General features: G+C 44.7%; 1 long non-coding RNA gene across 1 annotated transcript; it reads left to right on the plus strand.

The window, feature by feature from the left end:
* Positions 1-609: 609 nt before the first annotated feature.
* On the plus strand, positions 610-2,982 carry LOC138225576 (uncharacterized). The gene is made up of 3 exons (XR_011184028.1): positions 610-914; positions 1,428-1,644; positions 2,394-2,982. It is a non-coding gene; the product is annotated as an uncharacterized lncRNA (long non-coding RNA).
* Positions 2,983-9,212: the final 6,230 nt, after the last annotated feature.

Raw genomic sequence — 9,212 nt, forward strand, 5'->3', positions numbered from 1 at the left:
CCTTTTGCCACTGCTATATACCCCTAATTGCCAGGAATACCATAATGAGCTGAGGAGATCATGTTAGGAATGGTTTCCCACTAAACATTAACATTTCCAAGATTTTATGTGTAGATCAAGTAAATGATCTGAAGATTAGCAGTATAGCCACAGTCCCTTCATTGCCTTATCGAAGACATCCATTAGCAGTGCTGGGAATGCAAATGTGAATTTCCTTTTACCTAATCTGATTGAGCGACATAACTGAAAATCACCCTCAGTGCAGAGAAGTCTTTCCATTATGTCAGTCTGCATTGAACTTCAGACACTTAAGACTTCTGTGCTATCTGGGATTTTATTTTGCATTCCAGGTCATAGATACCTTTAATACCATCTAGTGTTTGGCCTTTAATAAAAGTTATTTAGTAAAACTCAAGTTATAGTACATATGTGTCGCAAATGGGCCTGACTGGATGAAGTAAAACATTTCATTTTTTACAGGTGGAATCTTGCCAATCATAACAGAAAGACACTGGCGTTTAAATAAGATTAGATGGGATTTTTATACCAGTAGAAGTAATCATTATTAAGACTTGTATTGCTTTTTATATACTGTAATTGCTGATTTAGCTGGAGTTGAAATTTCAGAGAGAGGAAATTAGTTTAACTGAGCAAGCAGAGTGCATGAGGGCTGCTATGATATGGGGCTATTTGTGGATACGCTCTGGGCGGAGGGGGTGGTGTTAAAAGGCGATGGATGTGTCCAGGGTGAGAAAGACGCAGCGATTTCTAAGACATCACCATGAGGCTCCTGCTGACACACATTCTCCTGATGCTCCTGACTGCACCACCCCTGGGCTCCGCAAGGCCCCCCAGCAGAGTCTGTGAGCACGCAGCTGTGCACACCTCACCTCGAGGACACCAGTGGGCTGTAGGTAGGGGCGATCTTCAGCTTTTTTTTTTCCTATTTGAAGTCCTGTTGCAGGGATGTACAGCTCCGATCCTGGGTGACCACAGTCCGGATTTTTAGGTCTCTTTGAATCACTCATACCCAAAGGTTTAAAATGGCTCATTAAAAAAAAAAGGTAGTTTAATTGAATAAGTAAGAGATCAAGCGAAGGTTAGAGAATTCTGCAGCTGGTGAGGGCTGGAACTCTGCACCTTTTTTGTCTCTAGGATGCTCAGAAGATGCACGTGCAAGATTCTCCTTTCTTTACTGCCACATTCACCTTCTTAATATTGTTAGCATTACTGATGTGACTGCTTACAGCGCAATGCCTGTACTTGTGTCCATAGTAAGTCGCAACATAAGTGCGTCGGGTTTCGTTTTTCCTATTCCTTCGCCTCAGGCTCATTGTGGACAGACACAGCAGTGCCTGAGTGTTTGCATCCCACACAAGTAGCCGTTTCCCCATGCTGACCAGTGGCCCCTGCTTCTTGTCCTGCAGGACATTTCCTGGGGAAAAAGAGCACCTTCGAAGCTCCAAGATCTTCACCAACTGGGGGTCTCTATCCCTTGCCCGCCGAGGAGCCGAGGTTCCTGCCTGGCACACCTGCAGTCCAGACCCCGGGTTTGGCCAGACTCCTAGGCTTGTCCTACAGTCTGCGGACACCTCCTGCAAACCCACCAGGCCGCGCCCACCTGCACAGCCGACCCACACACAGGTAAGGGGCTGGGAGACTAAGAAGAAACTCGAGTCTCCAGAACCTGTGAAATCCATCAGCAGGCACAGGTACCGAAGACAGACAGGCAAGCATAGTAATCAAAGTATGCCATGAGCACTATCTTAAACCAATGGGCAAACTATTAAAACAGTGTTAGCTGGCATTAGACTATCCCCAAGTCTGGCAATCAGGGAAAAAGAATGGATCTTAATTAGTGCTTGTAGTCCAGTTCTGCATTGACTGCTTGTCCTATTCATATTATTTTGAAATGTTTTCGAACTCTGAACTGAGCTTCCATTATTTCTTTCGCTGCCGAGACTGTACTTTCATACCCAACCACAATCTTCCTGCCTGAATCCTTTTTTCGGTGCACCAGATTCTGCAGAAAAAAGCAGAAGCAGGAGGCGGCTTTGCTCTGTTTTTCATGATACAGACACAAAGGAAGCGCTCTGTTTCTCTCTCTTCCTTTCCCTTTTTTTTTTAAGCCTAGGACAGATTTGCAAAACATGTGGTCCATTGTGCAGAGAGGAAAAAAAAAAAACACTTGTCCCGTCAACATCTGAGCTATCAATATGACTCTCGCTACGAAGAAAAATACTTTGTACACTTAGAGTTCAGAAGCAGTGAGATCTTGTTTCGGGATGATTAAGGGTTTTTAAACTCCTGGATCACAGCAGGGCAGATCTTAACCTGCAGTAAAATCTGCACGCACACACCTCTTTTCTCTTCCTTTCTCCCCTCTCCCCTAGACACAGACCCTCGTGCATCTGATCCTGAGCCCTGCAGAGAGCCGGCAGCGATGAGCAGCGGACTGCAGCTGTAAGAGGAAGCTGATGGCAAACACTGACACCCCGGCCACAGGAAGTACAGTGGGAAACACGAGTTAATTTATTCCTTAATTTAACTGTGATCACCCCACAATAAAAAGATATTGCAGCTAAGGAAGCAGAGAAGAGGAACTAGATGTAATCTGGGACTCGAACGAGTGCCCTACACCGACAGGCTGAAAGACTTGAACCTTTTTAGTCTTGAATAAAGACATTCTTAAAGGCATGGACAAACTCAATCCAGGGGACGTCTTCAGAATAAATTGGGAAACATGAACCAGAGGATGCCACTGGAAACAATGTAGGAATGCTTTTGAAACCAAGAGCAGAAGACATTTCTTTACCCTAAGGGCTGGGGGAGTATGGAACAGTAGCCAGCCAAGCTGTTTAAGTTGATAACCTCCCTTATTTCAAGAAACAGATGGATAAAACCCTTGGATCAGCTGCCTGTTTAAATGCTGATGTGCATTAAAATAACCCGCCTTCCACACCTGAAGTTCTTTGTTTTTTTTAACATGCATTTGCTTTAAGGCTGTGTGAAGATATTCAGAAAAATAAATCCAAGTTCTCAAACCATATTTGTTTTTTTTTTTAAAAGAAAAGTTCTTTTGTAAGCACTATAGCTTTTGTATGCCAGCAGCCAGATCACTCTGCAACTCACCACTGGCAGCCCCACTGAAGCTCAGCAGCTGTGAGCCTGGCCAGCACCTGGATGGGAGACCTCCTGGGAAAAACTAAGGTTGCTGCTGGAAGAGGTGTAAGTGGGGCCAGCAGGGGGCGCTCACCCTACAGTCTGTGTGCCCCAGTATATTGACAGGGACACTATACTGTAAAAGGGGGCCATCCTTCGGCTGAGACGTAAAACCGAGGTCCTGACTCTCTGTGGTCATTAAAAATCCCAGGGCGTTTCTCAAAAAGAGTAGGGGTGTAACCCTGGCATCCTGGCCAAATGTCCCATTGGCCTTTACCAATCATGGCCTCCTAATAATCCCCCTCTCTGCACTAGCTTCCTCACTCTGCTCTCCTCCCCACTGAGAGCTGGTGTGCAGGGAGTGAACTGGTGCACACTGGCTGCCATCACATCATCCAGGTGGGGCTGCACACTGGTGGTGGTGGAGGGGATCCCCATTACCTGTAAAGCCCTTTGAGTGGAGTGTCCAGAAAAGCGCTATATAAGTGTAAGCAATTATTATTATCAATACGGTAGGGGGGCTCTTTCTGTGACTTATTTTATTTTTAACGTGGTTACTGTTGATAGAATACGTAATGTCACCAAACAAGGGCGGACACTCCAGTAGATCCTCCTACCCTGGCCGAAAAGCGTGGAGGACACGTCCTGAGGTAAATCTTTCGAAGATTAAATTCTCCATGCTTTCTGTGTCCCCTGAGACTCAAAGGACGCTTCCCGATCAAGCGATGCTAGCGCCCCTGAAACAGCAGCAGTCGGCTCCGGCTTACAATTACTCACGAGGAGACTAAAACGTGGGCTTTCAGCACCGTCCCAACCCGAGACTAGCTGGTCTATCCTAACCCGAATAGCCAAGCTACGTTCCCCATTAATCTCTTTTATAGAGAGAACGCAGCTGCCAGGTGGCTGGAACCGACTTCACTACAAACCTCGTGCAAAATGCGCGTCTCCACGCCGCCGTCTAGCGGCCAAAAGCAGTTACAACAGTGCAGGTCTGGTTGTTAATTCACTGATTTGCACAGAGTGCCAGAGTTCATTCGGTCTCTGTTGAGGCAAATTGCACACCTGCGTGTTCATAGGCACATCCCTCGTTCAATAACCACTTACGAGAACGATATACTGTATCTATACATGTCTAATGTTGTTAGACAAGAGAGTTTCCCTCGCTAACCGTGTAGCCTTCTTAAAATTTTATTTTTCAGTCGTCACAGCTGTTGTTTTAACAGACCTTCTATGGGTATTATACTAGCTATGGTGTAGAATGATATTTCGAATGTATAATATGTTAATGTAATATCGAGTCTCGAGTTTTAACAATTTTGTACACTAAAATGTTTTGCCTTTAGTTTTATTTTGAGTATGGGCACTTGAATGCACAGTATCGACAGTTTGATGCTCAATATCACAGTTATGGGTTTTGTTCTTTGACTACACTAGATTTGTAAACAGACACAGTACAATACGTTTATGTTTAGTTAGACATTTCGATTAGTTTATGTCATATGTGTACTAAAGAGATCACGCAAATAGTATTTATCCAAATAACTGCTTGTAACGGTATAAAAATCAATTTTTAGTCAAGTCTATTATAACATACTTAGCAATTTATGATAAACGATTTAAATACTCAAAAAACGACCTACATTTAACTGGTTTACGTCCAGTTACGAACATTGATAAGAATGGGAGATTTTTACATGTATTTTAATGGAAATTTATTGTCACTTTTACGAGTTTTCGCTTATGAGCGGCAATGTTGGATCCATTCGTGCGCTCGTATAGGGAGGGATGAGTGTATTAATTTATTTTTGTAATGCTAGATGTTCTCCGCTATGCTACTATATATACTGTACAGAATTGAGCTGTAACTTCCTCATCTTTTACCGTTTTTTTTAAATTATATATCCAGTGATTAGATTATCTTAAAACTCTCACCACTCACTTCATTGTCCCAAACCTCTCCCCGTCTCTGAGTCTCGATAACCAGATTATAAAACGAGTTGGAGGTCGGTGAGGTCAGGTGTGTAATTTTTATTAGTCTACTGGAATTTGCTGGATCTGGGTTAGTATGCTACATGCTTATAAATACAGCAAGCATTACAGCGAACATTCGGGGAAGCTAAGCTTTTGTGTTTAGAGCTTGCAGCTATTTTAGGTGAAAAAATAAGTCCTTACATTTAGCACCACATCCTGGTTTGGCTATCTTCCCCTCTCCAGCCAGAACAGGTAGGAGCGAGTGGAATCTCTCAGCAGCAAGATAGTGGGCACTAGACAGCGTAGTTTTAAACACCTACAGTATACTATCTGAGATTATATAAAAAGGGTAATGATATTGGTCCTACTCACCTACTCTGTAGTCAGTGATCCAGTTACCATCTGAATTGGGATACAGTCCTGCCTGTGAAGATGTGGGGTCTTTTCAGCTTCCTGCCTGCATCCCTTAGGCTTCTAAGTGTTTGCCTGTGTCCCATCCTCCACCATACAAAAGGAGCTGCTTAGATTTATGGACAGATCTCCTCACCTCCTTCCCCTTTTACCAGATTCCTTCTAATTCATTCTCCCGTTGGTTTTATATAATATATTAATAATAATTAATAATGAACGAATCCCTTACACTTACCGTTTATAGCGCTTTTCTGGACTCTCCACTCAAAGCGCTTTACAGGTCATGGGGACCCCTCCACCACCACCAGTGTGCAGCCCCACCTGGATGATGCACCAGTCCGCTCCCCACACACCAGCTCTCAGTGGGGAGGAGAGCAGAGTGATGAAGCCAGTTCAGAGACAGGGGTTATTAGGAGGCCATGAGTGGTAAAGGCCAGGGGGAAATTTGGCCAGGACGCCAAGTATTAATAATATTATATTAATTAATAAGATAATAATATATAATAATATTAGTGGGTAACATCAAAATATATACAATACACTGGACTGATGACCTTGTTTTTTTATATGGTGTGATCTGTTTTTAGGTTGTTTTTATGAGGAATGTTTGTTTTGTATGTTTGTATGTTTGTTTGGAGGATGTTTTTTTAAATTGACCCAGCAAACACCAAAGAAGTTCCCTGTGGAAAAATGAAGTTCCTCAGTCTAAAAACTGGATGTAAAAGCACCGGTCGTCTCAGGCCAAGAAAGAGCGCTGGGAAATCCTTCCCAAGCCAACGTCCATGTGCAGCGAAGCCAGTGACGTCATCAATTACGGGTCTGGTGCGAAACAATTATCATCTCAAACAAAAGAGGGGGTAGGACTCAAACTGGGTGTAAGTCAGAGAATGTTTGCCTCACCAGACGGACATCACAGTCTTTTTTATTTTCACTAACACGGAGGCTGTGCTTAGGATACTTTAAAAAAAAAAGAACCAAAAACCTGGCGCCAGCCACCAACCCCCGTCCCTCCCTACTCCCTGACCTCCAATTATGTCATGCGAAAAAGCTGTGTCCCATTGAAAGGCTTTCTTAATCAAACCCAATTAATTCCGCTCTCTTCTCTTATTATCCCCACTGAGGAACGCGTCTTCAGAGCCGGCCTGTTAATTCCAGCCGAGGCCCCATTAGAGGCCCTTCCAGGGGAGGAGCAACATAATCTAGATTATGCAATTAATTAGTCGTTAAAGACTTAATTGTTCTTAATGAGTCGGCGAGTCCCGAAGTGTCTGTGGGTGAGCCGGGAGACGTATAAAGGAAACCCTTTTCGTTTCGCACTCATCTCCTAATTAAACAGTGCAGCGGTCACCTCCTGGGTTTTGTAATGTTGTTTTTTTCCCTGGTGGGGGGGGGGAATCTTTGTGACAAAACCCCTCTTTGTCTTAAGAGGCCCGAGATATAAACAGAACTAAAGCAAACCGGGAGGTTTCTCTTGCTGATCCCCCGCACTGCCTTCGAGTGTGAACGTGCAGGCACATAGGAAGGTTCTGTTCTAACTGCTCTGCCATGTCTGGCCTCTCTTGATTGTTCCGGTGGCGCTGCACCGAGAGACAGGCATGTCAGTTTTTGAATAAAAGATACACAGGCTACAGTACACTCCCTGAAACTACAGTAGGCCAAATTGTTATTTAGAGGCATGTCAAGGCAACGTCTGTAAACTTTTTTTTACGAAAGCTGAGATTTCTGCTCTCTTGAAATGATATCGTCATCCTAGAACACCCTTTGAAGACGGCTCCAATTAGTTTAAAATACCTGCAAGCATTTGAAGATTTCTTCATTCTTTTCCAGAGCTACTGTTTCACTTTCCAAGTTCCCCAAATCACTCTCTGGATTTCCATAGCTAAGGCATTGGATCGGAACTCGAGTCTACCTGTGATGAAGTGAAACACTGTGTCACTCGAAGCCCCGCTCAGATTTCTGTTCAACATGGTGAACGAAGGTTGGTTGAAACTCGCTGCGACCTGGCCAGATGTTTGGGCTTAAGATGTTTGGTGAATTATTTCTCATTATGTGCTTATCAGTGACCTCAGCATGGAGGGTAGCAATGTTTGGTAACGGGCAGAAGGTCTCGGCATGCCACCTGTAGCTCTGTCTTTGAGAAATAAGCAGATCGTTATATACAGGTCGATATCATGCCACATTCAGGTAAATATAGCACAGCTGGCAGGGTACAGGTGTTTCTAATCGTTTCTCCAGGGTTAACATACACTACTGACTCCACTGCCAGCTTTAAAAATATACAGTATTCTGCTTTTGGAGGCACATCAGCATTTTAAAATAAAAAGAATGCATGCACAAAATATGTATAGATCTTTTTACTGCACTCTACCAGTGTCGTTTTTGGCCCTGATGGTAATGCAGCTCAGTACTAGGAGATGGCTATGTCTCTTTCTGATTTTCCCATGCGTTCCTCATGCTGGCCATTAAGCAGTGCCTCAGAGCCATGCATGCCTGCCCAGGCCCTGATCTTACAGCACTGAGCGGTACAGCAGTCAGTGTCTCTCCCTAATGGCCAAGCCACTAATCCCTGAGCTGTCAGAGGATCCTGTACTGAACTCATCCCAGCCCTCAGGAAAAGGCTCTAATTGGGGGATTTTCCACATCATTAACCTCGACGAGCAGCAAAATTCCCTCCACGCCACCATTGTTACTTGCTTCCTCCTGAACCGGCGGACATTGTGAAACAACGTCTGTAAGACACAGAGGAGAGGCAGTAATTTGGCCCTCTTGGTCTGGGTGTTGTTTGGTAGTGTCTACCCGTTGGGTGGGGTGGTCACAAAATACTGACTGAGCTCAGCGTACAAAAGAGAGCCGACAGATTCTTGTCCCTTTTTAAGTGTTCGAAAGCTTCCCGAGCATCGGATCTAATTTCCACTTGTTGGCTGCGAAAAGAAAAAAAAAACATCTATTGATTAAGATCCTCTGAGTTTCCTGTCCCTTTTGTAAGGAATGTAATCGGTATTTACATATGTTCTCCCCAATTAGACAGGCATTTGTGCTCTATTCAGATGATTAAAAACATTGGGCAAAGAGAGCCTGGTCAGCTGTAATAGTGGCCCAGAAAAAAACAGGGAAATAAGGCTCAGGCTCCATGGATTTAGCTCAGATGTAACCCTTCAATGCCTGGATTATTTCATTTTGCTGAGCATTTTCTTAGGGGTCCATCCTGTCCAAGTAGCATGAAGACACATGGGCTGACACACGTTTGAGCGCCTCACCCGACAAGCAAACAGGTGGTGTCAGCATTATTGTGTGAGCTGTGTTAAGTCACTAAGATCAGATCACTTTATTGGCCATATACAATTTCTTGTGTTAGAAATTTGTCTTTTTGCATACCCCCAGCTTGCTCTCCATGAGACACACAGACAGGGAGAGAAGCTGGGGGTCAGAGCGCAGGGTCAGCCATTTATACGGCGCCCCTGGAGCAGCTGGGGTGAAGGGCCTTGCCCAGGGGCCCAACGGCCTTGCTCAGGGGCCGCGGGATACGAACCGGCAACCTTCCAGCCACAGGCGCAGATCCTGAGCCACAGAGCCACCCCACGGCCTCTTTACGTTTCCTTGGGGCGCTTGCCCTCCACTAGGGGGGCCCCCTGTCCTCGTGCTGTCGAAGCTGGCGTGAATGCCTGCGA

This window comes from Lepisosteus oculatus, chromosome 29 (genome assembly GCF_040954835.1).
Source record: "Lepisosteus oculatus isolate fLepOcu1 chromosome 29, fLepOcu1.hap2, whole genome shotgun sequence".
Lineage (NCBI taxonomy): Eukaryota > Metazoa > Chordata > Actinopteri > Semionotiformes > Lepisosteidae > Lepisosteus > Lepisosteus oculatus.